The sequence below is a fragment of the Coloeus monedula genome, assembly GCF_965178545.1.
Source record: "Coloeus monedula genome assembly, chromosome: 25".
Taxonomy (NCBI): domain Eukaryota; kingdom Metazoa; phylum Chordata; class Aves; order Passeriformes; family Corvidae; genus Coloeus; species Coloeus monedula.
In genome coordinates this window covers 4794863-4815194 of record NC_138805.1, presented here as the reverse complement: position 1 = coordinate 4815194, position 20332 = coordinate 4794863, and the positions used below count along the sequence as shown (strand labels likewise).

At 53.6% G+C, this 20332-nt stretch overlaps 1 protein-coding gene across 1 annotated transcript in view; it reads right to left on the bottom strand.

Annotated features, from left to right (window-relative positions):
* The window catches only part of NECTIN1 (nectin cell adhesion molecule 1), a gene marked incomplete at its 3' end in the record, with an annotated part of 87429 nt that overhangs the window by 14798 nt on the left and 52299 nt on the right, over positions 1-20332 (bottom strand). The window lies entirely within an intron of this gene.

The window sequence follows — 20332 nt, the reverse complement described above, 5'->3', positions numbered from 1 at the left end:
AAACCTGCGATAAAAGGATTTAATTTGCTCTACCTTCCAACCTAATTAAACTTGAAAACTAGCTAATTGGTACTTTGTACTTACAACTCCGGCAGTGATGAAAGGAGGAGATAATTGGGATGGAGGAAGAAGAAGGAGGAGGACGAAAAGATATTCAGGGGAGGGGGGCAAGACAGGGATGAGGGAACAAGGGGCTTTGTAGAACTCGTCTGTCACATCTAATTTTTGTACTTTTCTTAATGCCCTGGCTACTGGCTGCTCTTGGAGACCAGATTGGGCTCATGGACCTTATTCTGCAACAATTATGGCTTTGGCTACCACAGTGAGAGCCAGCATCTCCCCTAAACTACCCATCCCCAAGGCCTCGGAATTAGGCCCACTTTCCTGTGCAAAGTGATAAAACAAAATGAGTGTGGCTATAAAACATCTGCACACATTCCCAAACCACACAGGACAACGAATACAGGACTTTTCAGGGTGAAAAACCTGCCTTTTACTCCCACTTCCCCTCCACGGATCCAGCACTCGCTTCTCGCCCTGTGCCGGGTGCAATGGCAAAAGGGCTGTGCTGGATCATTTCCAAGAGAGTATTCCCAGATCTCCCCTCCCAGCCAGCCTTCCCCAGCTCTCAGATTTGCTGCTGCCATCCAGGAGTGAACTGAGGTGTGCAAACCTCTCCCTGGGAAGCTCCCCCTGCTCTGGTCGATCCCGAGCCGCAGCGCGGAGCTCTGCCGCGGTGGCTGTGTGGGTACAAAGCACCGCAGCTCCCAGCGCTGCTGCTGAGGAATTCTCCCCAGGAATTGCTCTGACCCCGACGCCCCATCCTTTTTCCCACACCGTGCTGCTTTTCTCGTGCCAAACTGTGCCACCCTGGAGCACCCATCGCTCAGCATCCACCCCCGCCCTCGCCCGGTCCGTAATGAAGAGCTCCGAGCTGTGTGTCTTTGGTGGCAGCGTGCTGGAGTCATCAGAACTCACGGTGGCAGCCACTTTTCTTCCTCTTCCCTCCTCCATAAGCCACACCACCTTGTAAATAATATTGGTGCCTCCAGACAGCTCCCTCAGAGCTGACACGCAGCCATCCAAACCCCCTGGCCCAGCGTTCGGGGTTGTGGCTGTAAAGAATGTCCCAGTCACAGTGGCTGGGGCATTTCCGTGATGGATTGGCCCCTAATGGCTCTGGGGATGGCAGGGACTGAGCAGAGAAGGAGCAGAGAACATCAGCCTCCTGCTGCCACTGTAAATCGGGTGTGTGCAGGGGAGTGAGAGGAGAAAGAAGGAAAGGAATTAAATAAAATGGATCTCCAGGAGCTCAGGTGAGGCTGGGTGATAGCGGGAAGGGGCTGAGAAAATGCAGAGAGGGGGAAATATGGCAGAAGAGGGAGAGGTAAATATGGGGCAGTGGGTGAAGACAGTGAGGGGAGGAGGAGAATAAGGAATGAAGGAGCACAAGGAGAACTGCAGGTGCTTTGGGCTGCTGTGAGAGCCCCTCCTCCTTTTCAGTCTCTCTGCATGAACATCCCGGTGTCAGAGCCCATCCCAGGGCTGTGTGGCCTTGTAGGGGCAAGAACCAAACCCTGGGACAACAAACCCTGCCCCTGCAGGTGCGGCTCTCCTCACTGAGGACAGTCTGAGCCACCCAAAAGCGTTGCAGGGGTCCAGGCAGGGAGATGTGAGAGGTGACAGGGCAAGAAGAGGAAACCCCAGGAGATGGGGAAGATAAATGAGAGAAGAAAGTCCCAAGAGAGCAAGAAAATGCAAAGATTAGAAGAAAATGAGGAGTAGAGAGAAACCTTCTTTTATGCTTGCTCTTCCCTCTTTCTTTTATTTTTTTTTTTCCTTTTTAACCTATTTTTTCATCTATATCCCCTGTTTATTTCCTCCTGGGGAAGAGCTGTGGTTGGTACAGTTTGGAGGGCACCACCAGGGCTTTTCTGGAAGTCAGGGTGGCTGCAAGAAGGGGCGTTTCAAGTCAAAGAGGAGAACACCAGGAAGGCCTCAGGAGATGCCCACAAGTGCCAGCTGAGGATTCAGTTCCACTGACAGGGCTTTTGGGCAGCCCTGGGAAGATGTTTGCAAGGCTCGTGAATCAGGATCAGAATAAATTGGCAGGACAGCTCAGGGGCCTCCAGACGGGAGTGGGAAAAGGCTCTGCCAATTAAGAATGCAAACCCCCGTGCTCTGTGTCACGCTTGAATAATTTAAAACTCTCCAAAAAAACCCCAAACCCCACAACTTTGTATGAAGCAGTTGGCAGTGAGGCAGGTACCAGAGAACCCAGAGGGGCTCAGCAAACAGCTCAGCCTTATCTGGATGTCTGAGGGCTGCTGGGAAACTCCTCGTTCCTGCTGGAAGCTGAATTAATTCACAGTATTACAATTAAGGAGAAAAGAAGGGCGTCCCACCCCCAGTCTCTTTCAGAGCTGTTTTGTTCATTACTTTGTTCTCCCACGGCTCTTCTGGAGATGGAGGCAGACCCGGGAAGGGAGGGAAGTGGTTATCTCTCCACGATGCATCATTCCCAGTCACCTGATGGCGTGTGCGTGCCTCTCCAAAAGGAGCCGCCAGCAGAGGAAGATCTTTGCACCAACCAGCCCCACTAAAACGTTCTGTGAGGTGCTGATACCGCGATTCACCAGCCCCAGAGCTCAGTTAAGCCACATTCCAACGCTGCCAGTTGCTCCCAGCTCCCAGAGAATGAGGGATGCCCGCTGGACACGGATGTGCGTCCCGGCGGGATGCGGTCACGGCACAGAGCTAAAGGCGATGACAAACCCTTTGTCCCAACAGCCCAAACAGCCCCGGGGCTGGTGGCTGTGGCTGTGACTCGCTGCCAAGAACCAGGGCAGCGTTTCCCGGCGGAGAGACAAAGGGACAGAGCCATCCCCACGCGGTGACACGGTGCAGCTGCGGGGAGCAGCCGTCAGTAATCACCGAAGCACAGCGGGACAAGCAGCTTGCGGGAGAGCCAGAGAGATGTTCCCCAAGGCAGCGTGCAGCCAGGCAGAGATGGATCCACTGGAAAGCATCCAGGGAAGGGTATGGCACAGCGGGAATGACTCACTGGCTCTTGGTGTGGAGGAATTTGTGAAAGGAAAGGAGAGATGGGCGTCACAGTTTTGGAAATGAGGTCTCTTCCCTCAGAGCTGCTGGAGTGGCTGGGACGTTTACTGGGACGTTTACTGGGACATTTGCTGGGACATTGGGGGCGTGAAGAAGCCTGGCTGTTCCTGGGATCAGAACTTGGGAATGGGATATGCTACATCCCCACCAAGGCTCTGGGCCTGTCTAGGATTGGTTTTGTAAAGCTGGGCTCAGACAGCTCATTCTGCACTTGGTGCACCCACAGTGACATCCTGAGCAGGTGGGGAGGAGCAGAGCCGTGGGATGGGGTCTGGGCAGGCAGGAAGGCTCCATCTGGGAGAGAGGACTGGGTCTCTGACATTTTCTCTGTTCTGAGTGTCTGCCATGAATTCAGCAGCCCCAAGGAGAGCCTGAGCTCTCTCTCATTGCTGAGGCGCTGACCAGCATCCCCCAGGTGAATCTGGAAGCTGGGCCAGTCTCAGGGCTGATTTACAGCAGCTGTGAGTGGAGCTAATTTGCTCCAAGAGAGCTGCACACCCTTGTCCTGTCTTTGCCCCCTCCTAAATCCAACCTGATCCCTCTCTGCTTCCCAGCAAACCACCACACAGCACACAACACCTCTGATAAAGATCTGTCTGCACCCATAGCCAATTCCAAAGCAAGGTTCCCTTCCCATTTATCACCTCCCCACACCGAGCAAATCCCCATCTATTTTATGGCTGGCTGAGGCACTCAGCAAGGGCCTGCCTTGCTCACAGCCACGTTGCAGAGCCACGGGAAGGGATTGTGATCCTTCTCTTCTGTGCTGGCAGCTCCGAAGCTCCTGGAGCAGCCAGCCTTGCTGGATTTAGTGTAACCTCGGTGCTCCATCCATCCCTGCTCACAGTATTTACAGCAAAGCACCCTGTCCCTGTGCAGTGCCAGCCCGAATTAAGCCTGTCCCCAACCTGGATTGTCACCCTGACCTGCTGGAAGGAGTCTTTGCCGGACTCTTTCCGCCTGCTGCTCCTTTGAGCGAGACAATGAGCTCAGATGATGCATATTTATAATACACCCCACCTGACACATTCCAGGGAGCCTGAGACAAGTTCACAGAGCTAAATTAAACCGAGTTGAAAAGCTTGGCAGAACAAATACTTCCCCGGTTTGGTTCTGAAGGCAGGAGCAGGATTGGCTAATTTGAGACACGCTCCAGTAGAACACACACCCCCAGGCACAAGCTGGTCCCCAGCCGTGCTGTGATGCCTTTTGTTTGCAAAGGGTTAATGGAAAGCTGCTCCCAGGAGAGCCCGAGCCGAGCTGGTGGAGCTGATAGGCCAAAAGGGAGGATAAACAGCAGGGCTGGCAAGGCACTGGGGGTTTTAAAGGGATCTGAAGTCTGAGGGAGGAGAGGTGGGGTGGGTTTCTCTGGGGGCCGCTCTCTGGGCTGTGCATGTTCAGTGAATCCCTTCCAGGGACAGCCAAGCAGCCAGAGGATAAAAGGGATTAAGGAGGTCAAGACTCTGCTGGGAAAGCTGCTCCAGTGGCACTGGACCATGAGTGTGTGAGGCTGAAGAGCCTTCAGCAGCAGCATTCCCTGGGTCCAAAAATCCTCACAGCCCTTGCTTTGGTCCTGGTTTGAAGCAAAGAGGAAAACGGGAACAGAGCAGCTCATTCTGCTCCTACCCAGGCCCCCTCAGACCCTGCTCCAGCTCAAACCTTGCCTCACTGCAGGGAGGTGAGCAGGCTGCACTTGACAGGGCGATTCTGCCCTGTGCAAGCACAAACCCACACTCCACGGGGTTTGCAGCAGCACTTCCCCCCTCTGGATCCAGACCCAGCTCTGCCACCAAGTGCTGCTCGTCTGGGGAGAGACACAGGGGCAGCTGGACCTCAGCTCAGGGAAGGTGAATTATTTGGTTAGGAAAGGTGGCTGGCAGGGTTTTCTGAGCAGGAGGAGTGTCTGGGCTTCACCTGGAGAGAAAAGCATCATGTTAATGATTCCCATGCGAATTGTGCGGCCCCAGCAGACTTCTACTCATGCTCAGGGGGAAGGTTTTCACCTGGGCAGGGTCTTTTTGATGTGATTTTCAGATTTATAATTAAGAAAGCTCAGCTATGGGACACACAGACCTCGAATAATTTACCAAGTTAGCAATGTACACACAGACATCCATCAACATCTTGATTTAACACATCCTTAAGGCTTTTAACTTCCAGGAGGTCCTGGAGAAAGGGATGCTATCTGCTGTCTGTTCCACTGATAGACAACAACATCTTCATTTACCACATCCTTAAAACTTGTTATTTCCAGGATGTCCTTGGCTGGGGGATGCTGCCTGTTCCCCTGATTAGGTCTCCTTTCTTCCTGATTAGGCTTGAAAGCCTACAAAGATCTGACAGCAAGGAACATCCTGACTCGAGATAATCTTGACCTATTCCACATTTTGCAGCACAGCCAGCTAAAGGTTAAACACCAAAATGAAGGCAGAGCTGCTTCTTCTGCCTCCATGCCCTGATATAAGTCAAATGGAATTTTCAGAGCCATCACAGCCTCTCCCATTGGGGTGTTTGTTGATGTAACTCTCACTTACACAATCAGCCACCACACAGGCGAGTGCCAAGGCATGGCTGCGATCCTGAAAATGCCTCATGTCCCTGGAAATCCCCCTCTGCACAGGCTGGGCCCCCAAAATGTGCTGCTCACCTCCCACATGGTGCTGCTGGTCCCTGCAAAGGGGTGCTGGGAGTGTCCTGGTTTTACTGTGTGTGATGGGGACAAAAAACAGTGTCCCCAAGGGTGGTTAAAATAATTCCCCTGAGCCCTGTGCATTGTCCTTTCTCTCCCTCCCACAAGCAGGGATGCCTCTATGCCCTCTCTAATTCCCCTCCACTGAAGCCCAGGAATCTGGGTATCCCCTGGGCCCTCAGCTCGTTCCCAGCACGGCCACCCCCCTGTCTGGGTACTGATCACAGCATCCCTTGAAGATCCCTGACCACTTTCCTTCCCTCTGTCATTTTTGCCAGCCCAACTGCACTTTGAGGCTTTTCAAGCCACTCTCCAGCCTCTGATGAGGTTTTGGGAGAGCCTGGAAGCGTGGTGAGTGGATCCAGCCCTCCCTGGGGTGCCTGCTTTGAAGTGGACACTGGGATGTGCTTGGCTTTAGCGGGGATTTCACACACATTCCAGCCAGGGAATGGCTTTGCCATGCAAGGCTCTGTCCAGTTGTGACCAGTTTGTCCCTCTCCTCTCCTCCCCTGCAGGAAGCACCATCCTTGGTCAAATAACATCTGGTTAAAGAGCTGCTGGCCGCAAAAACATGTCTGGAATGTGGCCCTAGCCCCCGGTGACCTCCCTTTTTGTGCTGCCAGTGGCCACTGACAAGGATGGGGTTTGGCTGCAGCAGTGGGAGCAGGGTGTTAACCCCATGGGATCCAGCAGGGATGAGGATTCTGCAGAATTCTTGTGGGAGCTCCAACAGAGATTCCTCTGCCTGGGCTGGTTTTTCTTCTCTGTGCCACTGTAGCAAAGAGGGGGCAAACATGACCTTGCTGCCACTAATCCACCCCAACCCCCCCTGCCCTCTCCGCACCTCGCTTGGCCAACCCCACAGACCCCCCTGCCTCCCACAGCCAGGGCCTTGCAGGATGGGGAGCACCCCAGCCTGTTCTGGGGGAGAAGATGAGCCCTGGAGAAGAAGGGAAATGTTCTCTGGTGTTTCCTCTTCCTCACAGCCCTTAATTTTAGTTCTGCTTCATTTCCTTGCAGCTTGGCAGAGTAATGAACAATCAAATCCCTTTAGTAATTTATTTCTTCTGCCGCACAGTTTCGAGGAGGTGATGACACTTGAAATTGCCTCTCCTGGAAGGATGGAGGGGCCGGATCCTGCAGCCCATTACACCAGAGCGTGCCTGTCCTGCTCTCAGCAGCCTGCCCAGAGCACAGCGTGCTCCCAAACCCGTGTTCAGCCACAGATCCAGCCCGGCTCCCTCGATGAGTCCATTAAGGTCACGCTGTTACAAGCAGCCACCAGATGAATTCTGTCAGATAGAAGGCCCAGGAACTGCAGCTCAGACTCTCATCATTTGTGTTAATAGAGTTAATTTGCTCAACAATCGCCAGCAGCACTCCTGGGAACGTCTCACTCTGCCTGGCCGTGTGCCCCGGGCCGTGTTTGTCTCCCGTTGCCGTCGGGGTGTTTACAGCACCGGGCAGCTGTGTCCTGGATGTCTCCAAAGGATGAGCTCACCTCCCGTTCGCATCCGGGCGGAGGCACCCAGGGGATGCAGGGCAGGGTGAGGAGGAGCTGCTCTGCTTCCCTGCCACCTGGCCAGAAGCGCAGGGACAGGGGACAGTCCTCCTGCTGTCCCCTGGCAGCTGCAGCAGCAGGGAGGGCTCCAGGCTGCTCCTCACACCCCCTTCCTTCTCTCTTCTCCCCAAATCCCCTGAGAGCTGCAGCAATCCAGACTCTGCAGCCTCCTGGAGCAGGGAGGGAGCTGCCAGGTGTGAGAGGATGGAGCTGCTGGATGCTCCTGTGGCTCTGACCTGCTGCCTCCCCTCCTGACCCCCCACACCTTCCAGGACTCTCACTGCCCCTGCCCTGGTGCCCCCAGCTGTCCCCACCCAATCCTGCTCCAGGAGAGTGACCTGATGCAGAAAACAACTCAGACTTCACATTCCCGACCCTTTTCCTGATGTCTCCCTCCCGTTAAGGGCATTGGAAGGCGCCTCACGCACCTCCCCACCTCCCCTCACCTAATGAGCCTCACTCAGCGGGGTGTTTGTCAGCTCAGACACAGGGAGCTTCCCCCTTCTCCAGAATGGATCGAATGGAAAAGCAGGAAAGGGAGCAATCAGTCAGCAGGACAGAGAAGCTGACGGACAGGCCCTGGGTACAAAAGCCAGGCTTACCCTGGGGATACAGCAGGAATAAACAACATCCCTGCACCGTTCATAGGCACTCCAGCAGGTGGACACGGTCAAGAGGGCTGCAATGATTCAGAAAAGGCAGAAGATTTGAATAACTGCTCATGATCTGTCTCTGGAGACCGGCACACATTTGTTCGTGGCTTCTGAGACGACAAAACAATTTCCCTGTGTTTGAGGATGACAAGGCTGAGGAGCTCGCTGGACACCATCTCCTTGGATACTCCACTTATTACGAGCAAACAGAGGGGCTGGAAGACTCAGCTGAGGAGATTCCTAACTCACTGCTGTTGGTTTTTTACTATTTGTTAAAATAGTTAAATTTGAGAAGGTTAAATTCTGGCAGAATGGAGGAGGGCACAGAGAATGACTTGAATCCTACGGGGTGATGTCCTGGCACCACAGAAAATGCAAACACAGGCTCCAGTTAATAAAGAATTAAAAGGCAGGAATATAATCAATGCCAGTCTAAAGGTTCATGGGAAATGGGCCTTGTCAGTCAAACACAATGTCACTTTTTGCCTACTAAACCAGTCAAGTCATCAAAGCGAGCGTAGAGATGGGATGGAAAATAGATTTAGAATGACTGACAGGATTTGGGAGTGGAACACAGAGGCTGCCAGAGCTGCTCAGTCAAAAGGTCACTCCCCAACCCAGAACAAACCCTCCCCATCTCTAAATCTCCTTCTCCCCACCCCAATCCTCTGCTGGGTGGCAGCCTCTGGGCTCAGCTGGGTGCCAGGAGAGGGGAGGTGACCCCTCTGTGACACAGGCCCTTGAGGAAAGGACATCCTGGGGATGGGACCGGGGTCTCAGGGCCTCTGTGGAGGGTGCAGAGCTGCCTGTGCACATCCCTCCTTTTGGGGACAGGCTCCAACACCCTCCTCTTCGCCTCCCCCTGTTCTGTTGCTCAGGTAACACTTTTAAGGTAGGTCCTCCAAGCAAATTTTTAGGTCAGCTATAATTGGGGAAGCTCACACGGAGCTATAAAACACCCGTTAATGTGCTGGAACTATCTAGTTAAATGCCAATTATAAAACCCCATAAGCTCCTCAACTCAAATATATTAATAACATAATTAAACATTTATTGCTTATGCAAATTAAAAGTTCAGTTAATCGGACGTCAGCGAAACCCCAGGAAGTGACCGTTTAAGTAACTAATTTCTATTTAATTACGATTCCTCCCCGTTGCAAAGCCCCCCATGCCATTATTCCTGGGCAGTGTTTACTCGAGCCATTCCGACTTGGCATTCCCACCCCATCCCCATTCCATTCATAACCCCAGACAGCTGCAGCATTCAGAGCACAGCTGGCAGCAGCTGGGCTGGGCACACTGGGGCAATTATGGACCTTGGGACGGGCGTTTCAGGGTGGGATCAGCTCCCTGGGTGGACAGAGCTGTGTGCCAGCAGAGAGACTGTCCATTGTTATGGGGACATGGTCACTGGAAGGACTGGGAGCTGCAGCAGGACAGTGGGATGAGGCTGGAAATGAGGCATTGATCCCTCGAGGAGTGGAGGAATTTCCCCCGGCGAGCGGAGCCATAAGGATGGACTCCCTCCTCCCCTCCCTCCCTCCCTCCACGCCACGGGCAATCAGTTAAACCTGACAGGTGTGAAGCTGGCAAATTTCTTTTCCAAACAGTGAGGAAATCAGGCTGGCAGGAGTTTGGCAGGGACAGGGGGAAAAGGGAGAGATGGAAACATTCCCTCACCCTCCCTCCATGGGGTGAGCAGTGGCTCGGGGTGGGCGGAGGGAGGGAAGGTGCACCTGGGACTGAGGGGTGGCAGGAAAAGGACTTGAAAACCAGGAAAAAGTGAATCCCCCTCCTCTCACAACTCCCTTTGATCCATTAGGATTTGATCCCTAATCACCTCCCTGGATTTTAGCCAGCGCTGAGCTCCCCAGCAAACCACAGGACAGTGTCTTCTGCACAGAGGCAGACAAACACCATTTACTGCTCACATTCAAGCCATTTTCCTCCCCAAACTCCAAACCATTCAGACAAAACCCTCTGCCTGCTTCCTACCAGGACCTGGGTCTGGTCCAGCAGTTGTGAAATCTGTGGAGGAGGGAGCGTCCCTAACTCACCTTGAGCCGGGCTTAGTCACATCAGGCCACATGCACCTCGGCTGCCGAGGTGAAGGGAGCAGCTCGGATGGCAGGTATCCATAAATCACTGCCTTTCAATAACTCGGCCCCTGGAGGGTGATACAACATTTTTAACCTACATTTCAGGTGGAAATATCAGCCTGGCTCTCTGATTTCTGCTCGCTAGGATGTGAAATTCCAGCAGTGCAACACGCATCCATTTTTTATTCTTTTTTTACAGGCTGAGCCTTGTTCTGTGAATGCTCTCTAAAGCCAGGCTGCATCTAAACATGTCTTGGGAAGGCTGTGAAATGCCTTGTTTGGAGGAGGATGAGGAGGAGGAGGAGGAGGAGGAGGAGGAGGAGGAGGAGGAGGAGGAGGAGGAGGAGGAGGAGGAGGAGGAGGAGAGAACCAGCCCCCCTCGCCTTCTGCCAGGCACCACTGAGGGCATCTGAGGCTCAACAGCACTTCTGGTGTCACAGGTCCCTCAGCTGGAATCCATTTGCATAAAGCAATTTCCTCCAACAAATATGTTCATACAAATCAAACTGGAGATTGCAAATAATTTGAAAATGAAAAAATAAAAAAACCACCAACTCTAATCAAACATATTTGTTGCTACAAGTAATTCAGCCTGCACCGGGAGTTTCTCTTGGTTCCATTTATCCAGCAGTAGCTGGAGGAGATTTAATGGGCTGTGTGTGACCTTGAGTGCTCTGAGCTGAACTGGAGCAGGACTTGCCTCTCACCTCACAAGGAATTTGGGATTGAGGGTCACATATTTCAGTGACCTGACCTGTTTCCAGTGCCCCTTCCCTGGTTTAACATCTCCCAGTCCCTGCCTTTCCCTCAGTCTGCTGGAGCCCTTTGGCTCCTGCACTTCCAGTTCTGATCCTGTGGATCCCTGGGAGATCCCCCTGGTTTTGGGTGTTGTGCAAGGTGTTAATCCCAGGTCTGTGCTGGGAATATCGGGCAGGTTCCCTGGAAATTCCCTGACTACCCTGGGCAGTCTCTCCCTCACCACAAATCATTCTCCAACTCCTTTGTACGGGCAGAAGTAAAACCCCATCGCACCCAGGAGAGCTGATGGCGTGCCCAGGATGGGACCCTGGCTCTGCACCTCCACCAGGGACATTCCAGCCCTGAATTCATCTCCCAGTTCCAGGGAGCCAAATCCCACTCTGCTCTGGCCCACACTCGGCACTGAGCACACACCAGCCACAAACCTCTGCCTCATCTCCTCCTGCCCTGATCCCGCTCCTGCCTCGCCCCTCTGCCGCTGCTCAGGGCTCTGCAGCCCCTTTTGGGGCCAGCAGGGCTCTCCTGCGGGGCTGTGGCTTGGAGAAGGGATCCAAGCCACGCTGCCATGTTTCCATGGGCTGCAGGCACCTCTGGCACTCCCACACCCCCAACGCGTTTCTGTTTGGTTCCAGAGAAACCCAATCCTTGGGGGCACTGCCTGGGGGGCTGCTCCTGCTGCCTTCAGCCCCCTGCAACCTGAGCTGCTGAGAAGAGGCCCCAGGCCATGGGTTTTATCCATCATCGCTGAACTCTTAAGGCCTGGCCTGGGAAATCGGAGCAGCATTTCCCAGGGGTTCATCCCAGCCAAGACAGCCCCTCCTGTCCTTCTTCCCATCTTAGCCCCAGCTCCCCAGTGCTCCTTTTGTCCCTCCCCACCCCCAAACTTGGCTGCAGTGGCTGAGGCAGCTGCTGGGAGCTGGTTCTGTAGGAGCCGTGGTCGCTCCTGAAGGAAAGCTGCACTTCCAGCACTCGCCATGGCTAACGGGGAAATGAGAGGGGGAAAATAGGAGGAGAGATGGACACAGCCCAGAGAGTGCTCACAACTCCCCATGTCCCCTTAAAGCCTGGCTTTTCCTCCTCTTTCACAAGGAAAGGATTCCCAGTGCTCTCTCCAATGCCTCCCAAAGCAGAATGACTGAGACCTGGCTCCGTGAGCAGCACAGGGGCTGGAGGATTCTCCTGCCAGGCTGCACACAGGGCACTGATCACCACCCTGGTCCCGGCCTCCTGCTGCTCTGGCACAAGCCCCAGGGACCAAACCATTCCCTCCCAGCCTAATTCTGAACACTTCCCACTCCCTCCAGCTCATGGAGATCAGCTCAAGTCCGAATTTGGGTCAGCATCCCTCTCCCTCCGTGATGGGGAACACTGGGGTTTGGGTCAGATTTAGGTTCAGGCCTCCAGCACATCACCCACGTGCTCAAGTTGGGTGCAAAACCCCCTTCCCAGGGAGTATCCTGCTTCCCCAGGGCAATGGCAGAGGGTCTGCTGGGCTCAGTGCAGGGACAGCACGAACGCTCCCTCTGATCTCCCGCCTGCCTTGTCCCTCCCTCCCTGACAAAAGCCCGGCCTTGATCTCTGGGAACAAGGATTCCTTTGTAGCATCCGTGCACAGGCAGGGAGCTGGGGAAAGGAAAGGCAAAGTGTCCTTCCCAGGGCAGGGAGCAGTGACAGGGACGCGGGGATGTGCCGTGGCTCCGCTCACCCTGAGCCCCCCTGAGCCTGCAGAGGGTTTGGAAGCACCATTGCCATGGCAGGCACGTGTGGCACTGGAAAACATCCTCCTGTGTCCCTCCTGTGTCCCTGACACCAGCTAATTCCACATTTCTAGGGAAATATTGACATTTTCCCAATAGCCTGTCCCATCTGCTGCAGCCAGCAGTGAGAACTTCCTCAGCCACAGACACTCGGCCTCACTCTTCACAGATTTTTGGATGGATTTTTCTGCCCTGTTTTTCTAACCATTTATTTTTTTTAGCTCAGGTTAGCTTTGGGCCTCAGCCAAGCAATTTCACTGTTTACATCAACAAAAGGAAGAGCTTCCAGCCTCCTTTAGCCTATCCTGAATCTGCTGTCCAAGAATTCCACACAAAACCACCACACCAGTGGCAAACCCACTCGTTCCCAGTCCACCTTCTCCAGCTCATTGCTGTTCTGGAAATCTCTCAACCCTTAACCTTCAGCCTTCACCTGCAAGCAACTCCCATTCCAAAATACAAATACAAATATTTGGAATTTCCAAAAAATACAGCGTATCCTGGGATATTTCCAACCCAAACCATTGGAGAGCAGGTGCCATTCCTGCTGCTGTGACTCCCCTCACAGCTCTCAGTCACTGAGTGCATGACGACGCAGCCACAGATGCACCAAAAAGGAGAAGGTCTCTTTTTTTAAAATTCTTTATTTATAAAAAAGTACATTTTTTTTTCCACAGCTGAGCCACTATTTGTTTTTTGTACAAGTAAAAGGAAGGGTGATGCAACACCCTACCCACACAAATTATAACCATGAAAATACCCCCCCCCCCCACCCCAGGACTCCAAATGAACAAATTACAAAGGATGGAAAACAACAACCAAAAAAAAAAAAACCAAACAAACAACCAAAAAAAAACCAAAAAAACCAAACCAAAATCATAAAAGTCCATTACATAATTATTATTATTATTTTTAATTTTTGTTTTTTACAAAAGCACTTACAACACAGATTACAAAAAAAAAAAAAAAGAGAAAAAAAAGAAAAGAAGTGGGGTTGGGGTTGGTTGTTTGTCTGTCTGCAGTTTTAATTCCACAATGATCATTACAGCCAGAGGACGAAGAAAAAGAGAGAAAATCACTGGAGCTGAGGAATCATGTTTTAAAAAAAGAGAAAGGCCAAAGAAAAGAAAATCCAGATCCTCAGCGAGAGTCCCTCCACCAACACCAGCGTCTGCTAGCGGAGGATCTGACTCCGTGTGCTCCTTACATTCACCCCCGGGGAATCACATGGGGAAAATCTCCCTGGTCCCAAATCCAAGCTCAGCCTCCTCTCTAAGGCTTGGCTTTCCTTCCCTTGCTGATGGGCTGAGCCCCACCTGCTCTCCCCCAGCCCCTCTGCCCTTGGTCCCCCACCCCTGGGGTGAGTTTGGGGGTGATGGGGAGGGACCCGAGACCTTCACAGCCTCCCCTGTCCCAAGGAGTGCCCTGCTTCTCCCAAGGAAAAGCTCAAACCCACAGCAGATTTCCTTGGGTGTGAAGGGGATGGGAGGAGGGCAGTGAGCGCAGGGTGGGGAGGGTGAGGTGCTGCTTCACACCTCAGAAAAAAGGGACAGGCAGCAGCCACACGGTGCTGGCAGTGTCCCCTGTCCCCACAGCCCGCACAGACCCAAAACTTCACTGGTGGAGGCAAACTTAAAAGTGGATTTGAACCTGCTGGCAACCCGGGATCCCCCTGTTTCCACACTGGGAAGCCTCAGAGCCTGCAGGAATGACACATCTGACCCCCACAAGGGCAGTGGGGTTTTCCCCCCCACCTCATCGGGTACCCAAACCCCCAAAAATCTGCGTGTGCGTGGCAAAGGGGAACGGCCAAGCAGGGCAGCAGCCCCCGTTCCAATCTCACTCCCTTCTCTAATCGCCTCGAGATCAATCTTTGGAATCTCTCTCTCCCTGACCCGCCGTGATTTTTGCTGAACTGTTGTTGTGTTTCTTTTTCACTCAACATCAGGAAAATGGCTCCCTTTGTCCCTCAAGTCTTTGCAATCAATTTGGTGCAACCATCTCAGTTTAGTTGATTTATTTCACGTGGAAATCTTCAGGTTGTTTTTTCCTTAATTTATTTTCTCCCCCCCCCTGCTTGAATGAAAATGATTTAACAGGGGGAGAAAAAACAACAAACCTGGTAATTAAATAAGGGAAAATAACATCACTAGGGTGAATTGCAATGAATAATCCTGGAGTTAAGCCCCAGCAGGGAAAGAGCTGCGGTGTCTTTGTACATAAAGCATGGGCTCGTTGTGGGTTGTGACACGGATATATTTGCTTGCACAGCTCCCTGAATTCACACCGGGAAGGACATGGGGGATTGGCCCAAATTCACCTGAATTTCGGGTCGCTGACCTCTCTCTCACTGCCTGCTCAGCTTCCCCACCCACCCTGAGGTACCAGAAGCTTTGCCATCCAGGATGAGGGCTGGGAAAAGGAAAAGCACCATGCTGATGTCTCTGCTCCCTGGCAAAACCCAGCGCAGGGATCCCTCCTGGACAATGATCCCTCGGAGGGAGGAGATGAGGCACTGACACCCAGCCCTGAGCCATGTGAAGGCAGAGAAGCAGCCCAGGCACAGCCAGTGGGGCAAACCAGTTTGGGACTGGTGTGAGATGGGACATTTCCTGGGGAGCAGCTGCTCCCTAGCACCGAGGTGGAGGGGAGGAGGCCCCTGGACAGCTTCCCTCTCCCAACTGGAAGCTCCCACTCCTTTGCCAGGTCCCACAGGGGCATTTTCCACCTCCTTAGCACCTCTGATGCCAGGGGGGTGGAGAAGCAGGGGATTTTTCACTCGAGGCAGCCTGAGGGTCCCAGAGAGGTGGCCCGGCCTGGGAGCTCATGTGTGGCACTCCAGCCTGACAGAATCTGCCCACTGAGGGACACTGGGGCACAAAGGGACAAGTGACACCATCACCAGAGCACAGAACAGCCCGGGCTGGCCCTGCTGGTGGGCCCTGCACGGTCCCAGCACATTCCCCTCCTGCAGAAGCTCCTGGGAGCAGGAGCTCCTGGGAGCAGGATGCAGGTGATTCTTCACTTTGGCCTCTCTCCTGAGCTCAGCCCTGCACGCAGGGAGGGACAGATCTCACTTTCTGCTGGATGATGGTGGAAAATCTCATCTAATTCCCTTCAAGGGCCCCCTCAGAGCAATTCAACCCAGAGAAGGCAGCGATGCTATTACTGGACCCAAACAGCCCTCAGATGAAGCATCAATCTGATTTTCTTCCCCCACACTTCTTTTTTCTTCCACCTTGCTATGGATTAATGGCTAATCACTCAGCTAATTACCACCCCAAGAGTCTCTTGGCCATCTAGCTGACCTTGCAAGGGACAGCAAGAAGCAAATGACGGAGCAGAGGTGGCATTTCTCCGTGGCTGTGGCGATAATTGCACCAGGGGAGCAATGCTGGAGAGCTCAAGGATGAGAGCAATGCAGCACTGAACCTTGAACTCGCAGGGTGCCTCGCTGCTGTGCCAGGCAATGCTGTCTAAGGACCTTCCACTCCAAGCTCTGGATGAAAAATGATCATTTGACCCCTTTTTGGAACCACTCTGAGGAGGTAAGTGGCTGAGCTAAGTCCTGATTTTGGGCTGGTGCAGTACTGGGCAGGAAGAAGTGCTGCAGCAGGAAGGGAACCGTGCACAGGCTTTAGCTTGGAAATTCCACATTGCTCCACTCTCTCCTTTCCTTTCCCTGGATCCCACTGGCTTTTTGAGCCCCCACGAAGTGGGCAGTGTGTGAACAGGCAATAAATAAGCCAAGGAAGCTACAGCTCAAAAAATGACACCTTCAAAGGCGAAGTAATAACTCCCAAAGCAGATTTCTTAGGGTTCCTTCAGTCATCCCTGAACTTGGGGACAGCCACACCATCCTGAACTCTCCCAGGCCTTCTGCCCCATTGGCTTTGCACCTTTGCTCTTCAGGACACAGAGCTGTGGGGTCAGGGTGGTGGGAATCTGCCAGACCTGAGCAGTGGCCCCTGCCTGCACGTGAAGAATCCCTGCCGGACCCCGCAGGTTTTATAAAAGGTTGTTTTCTTCCAAAGCCACCTCCTCCCAGGGTGCTGGGGGAAATCTGCAGGGGAAGGTCTGTGCCACTGATCTCACTCTGTGCCTGCTGATGACCACCCAGAATTTGGCGTTGCAGGCACTGTCACCGTCCTGCTCGGAGCCTGGTTGTGGGATCCAGATCTGAAGGATTATTCACTTCAGAGATGGACTTTGTTGGGAATTCTCCCTGCACCACACACTGTGCAGGCTCTGCCCTGATCCAGATTACAGGCTCTCCCTCTGGGGAATCAAAGCCCTTTGTGTGCTGCTCTCCCAAGGCACTGCAGGGAAGTCATTCCCACCCCTAATCATCAGTAATCAGAGATTTGGAGAGATGTTAAGAGGTTTTATTTCCTTTACTGGGGGGGTTCTTGCTAGCAGGGTGCTCCCGGTGGCAGCAGACAGACCTGGGACGGTTCAGCCTAAGGGATCCCGAGGGAATCTCTGCCTACCCTGGCTCTGAGAGGACACTGAGCAGCCTTCCTGTGGCATGTGGCTGTTGTGCCAGAAGCCAGGAAGCCTGAGGGGCTGGCAGGAACCGCGGAGAGATTACAGCCCTACAATTGGATTGCCCACTGCCCTACCCCACTAATGCAATCACAGCAAACTGGGCATGGCTCAGGCTGAGCTCCCCAAGGTCTGCACCGAGCACCTCACGGGGAAGGAAAGCTTTGGAGGCTGCCTGGATCAGAGATCTGACCTTGACTCATCCGTGTGGGTCTCCCTCTGCACCCTCCTCCCTTCTGCAGCAGGATCGCCGCTGTGGAACAAAACCCAGCGGGTAAGGCAGGAGGAGAATTAGTCCTGCTGTTTTTAGATGTGCATGATAATACAAAAAAACTGGGGATTTCTTTTCAAACAAAAGATTTATTTATACATCAAATTAAAAAAAAAAATATATAACCCACAAGAAGAAAAATAAGCCCCAACCCAGTGAATCTAATTTGGAGATGGTCGGTGTGAGACAGAGGGCCCTGAAGTCTGGAATCCCATTTATCCACAGAGCAGAGATAGCAGCAATCCAAACCTCCCCAGCACAACGCCGTGGCTCAAGGCAAGGAGGGTGAGATCAATACCCCAAGCTCAATCCCTCCTACCCTGTCTGCCAAGCCCGTGCTCAGGAGAGGGATGTGATATTGGAAAAGTGGCAATCAATGCCAGCTATGTGGTGCAGCCACGGGCTGGGGTTGTTGCTAGGGGAGAGAGAGAGAGAGAGAGAGAGAAAGAGGGAGAGAGAAGCACCCCCGTGCTCTGACCAGAATAAAAAACAAAGTGTAAACACATGACAATTAAGTCTTAGTGGTATAATAAAATAAACCTCGGGGGCTGGTCCTGCCCTGGCAGGGTGTGCAGAGCAGAGCTGAAGGCAGTGAATGTGTGGAAGCAAAGTGTCCTCAGTTGGTCCCTTCCCCAGTGGATGTGCCCTGGTGAACTGCTCTGTGGCTGGTACCAGCGACAACAACAGCAACAAGAACAAAAAGAGCCAGCCTTTCTCTGAGCCATCACAGGGGGAAAAATGTCAGCAATAAATACTCCTTTTCTTTCTTTTAAAAGCACACTCAAACAAAGACAGAAAAATGAAAAGCCAGGTGATAATAAATTGTAGGAGGAAAATGGCAGTTTTGTTTCCCTGCTCTGCTATCAGCCCCTGCACCTGGGGTTTGGTCTAGGGCTATTTTTCCCCCCTTTCTCCTCATTTTCATTTCATTGAGTCATTAAAAACCGGGTGTGAATCTCTCCAGGTGTGCAGCAGGCAATGGGAATGTCACCCAGACCCCACTGGAAAAAAAAAGTAATTAGGGGAAAAAAAACCCCAAAATCCATTCACCTGATAATGGCACCTATGTTTCCATTGCCATAAACTCTCCTGGCCCCTGTCCTATGGACAGCCCACCTGCCCCCCTCCCAAGGTTAAAAAACAAACAGAGAAGACAACATACAAACAAATTTCCAGTGTTTCAGGGGGGTGGGAGTGGGAGGAGGGAGCCTCGGGGAGGGAAGGGCACTCTGAGACATGAAGACACAAACAGAGTGTAATATACAGGCTGGGCAACAGTCGTTAAAGCAAAGAGTAACACCTAAGCCACCGACCAATACAAACACCACAGAAGGGGACGAAAGTCGTCGAAGAGAGAAATTAAAAAGCCAAACCAAAAACCGAGAGAAAATAATTACCCGACCTCCCACCCTCCCGCACGAGCCCCACCCCAAAAAAAATGATCCGTAAGCAAAGCCTGCCGCCCTCCCTCCCCGCTCACCCCCCAGCCCCACCCGATCCTGCTGGGAGCATCCGAAAAGTCTGTGCGGGGCCGGCCGGGGCGTGCGTGGGTGTGCCGGGAGGGCCGCGGGGGAGGGAGGGCACCGCTCGTGAGCGTGTTTTTTGTGAGCGTGAGCGTGAGTGAGTGTGAGTGTAGCGCAGGGGCGTGGAGCTACACGTACCACTCCTTTTTGGAAATAAAAGACCCGTCGTTCTGCGACACCATGTTCTCGGCCAGGTCGAGCTGCTCGGGGTCGTACTGGAAGCCGAGTGTCCTCTCGTCGTAAGGTTCGGGGTGGGCCTTGCCCTCGTCGACGGTGAAGTAAGGCCTCTTGGCATCCTCCTCGTAGGCTTTGGGGACGCCCAGCTTGCGCTCGCCTCCCGCGTCCTCGTCCTCGTCCTCGTAGGTGCTGCTGCCCAAGGGGCCCGGCTTCTTCTCGTCGTCCGAGTCGTCGGGGTACTGGAGGTTCTGGGCCATGGGGGGGTGGTGCTGTGGGATGCCAGCCTTGCTGTAGCCGTTGCCGTACACGTGCTTCTTTGTGCTGTAGTCACCCTTGAAGGTGTGACGCCGGCGCCGGAGTACCACAAAGAGCACCACGGCCACCACCAGGACCAGCGAGACGCCTCCCACTATGCCCCCAATCACCGGTGTGGGGATGTTCGGCTGCACCATGGATTTGTGATCATCGATTGGAGACGGGGTGTAGGGAAATTCTGGGTAGGAAAAGACAGATGGAAGGGGGAACAGTGTCAAACCATGCGGAAACGCGCCCTCCCTCCATGCTTTCATTGCCAGTTTGGGGGGAGTGAGGGGGTGGGAAGATGAGGGTAAGGAACAGGGAAGGGAAAAACTGGGGAAAGGGCAAGAGGGGCGTCCTCACAGGGGTCAGCTCTGCCTCAGCGAGGGGAAGGTGCCGTGCCAAGCTGGCCAAGCCTCATGCAGGAGCCCAGCAGGCTGGAAGCAGTGATCTCCCCTCCCCAGCCCTCCGGGTGTCTCCAGGCGTGCTCAGATCCCACCAGCCCCGTGGCTTGAGTCCAGACGCGCTCCGTGTTACCGGGTGACAAAATTCCAGTTCCAGTTTCCCAGAGAGTGCTCCTGGTGAGGAGCAAGACCCCAAACCCCGGCCGAGGGTGGGCACCGAGCTGCTCACAGGAGATGCCACGCTGGACCCACCAGCTCTGCATCCCTCTCCTCACATCCCAGCCCAGATGAGAACCAGTTGGGGCCAGAAGGCAGCAGCACCTTGTGATCCTCCACCCACAGGTGCCCTGTGGCTGCTCAGAGCCCTGCTGGCTCCTGACCCCGTGTGCTGACCCTGCAGCACAAGGACACAGCCCTCCCACTGCTCCTTTCCCTTCCCTGGCCAGCACAGTGCCACTCCTTCTGCTAATCTTG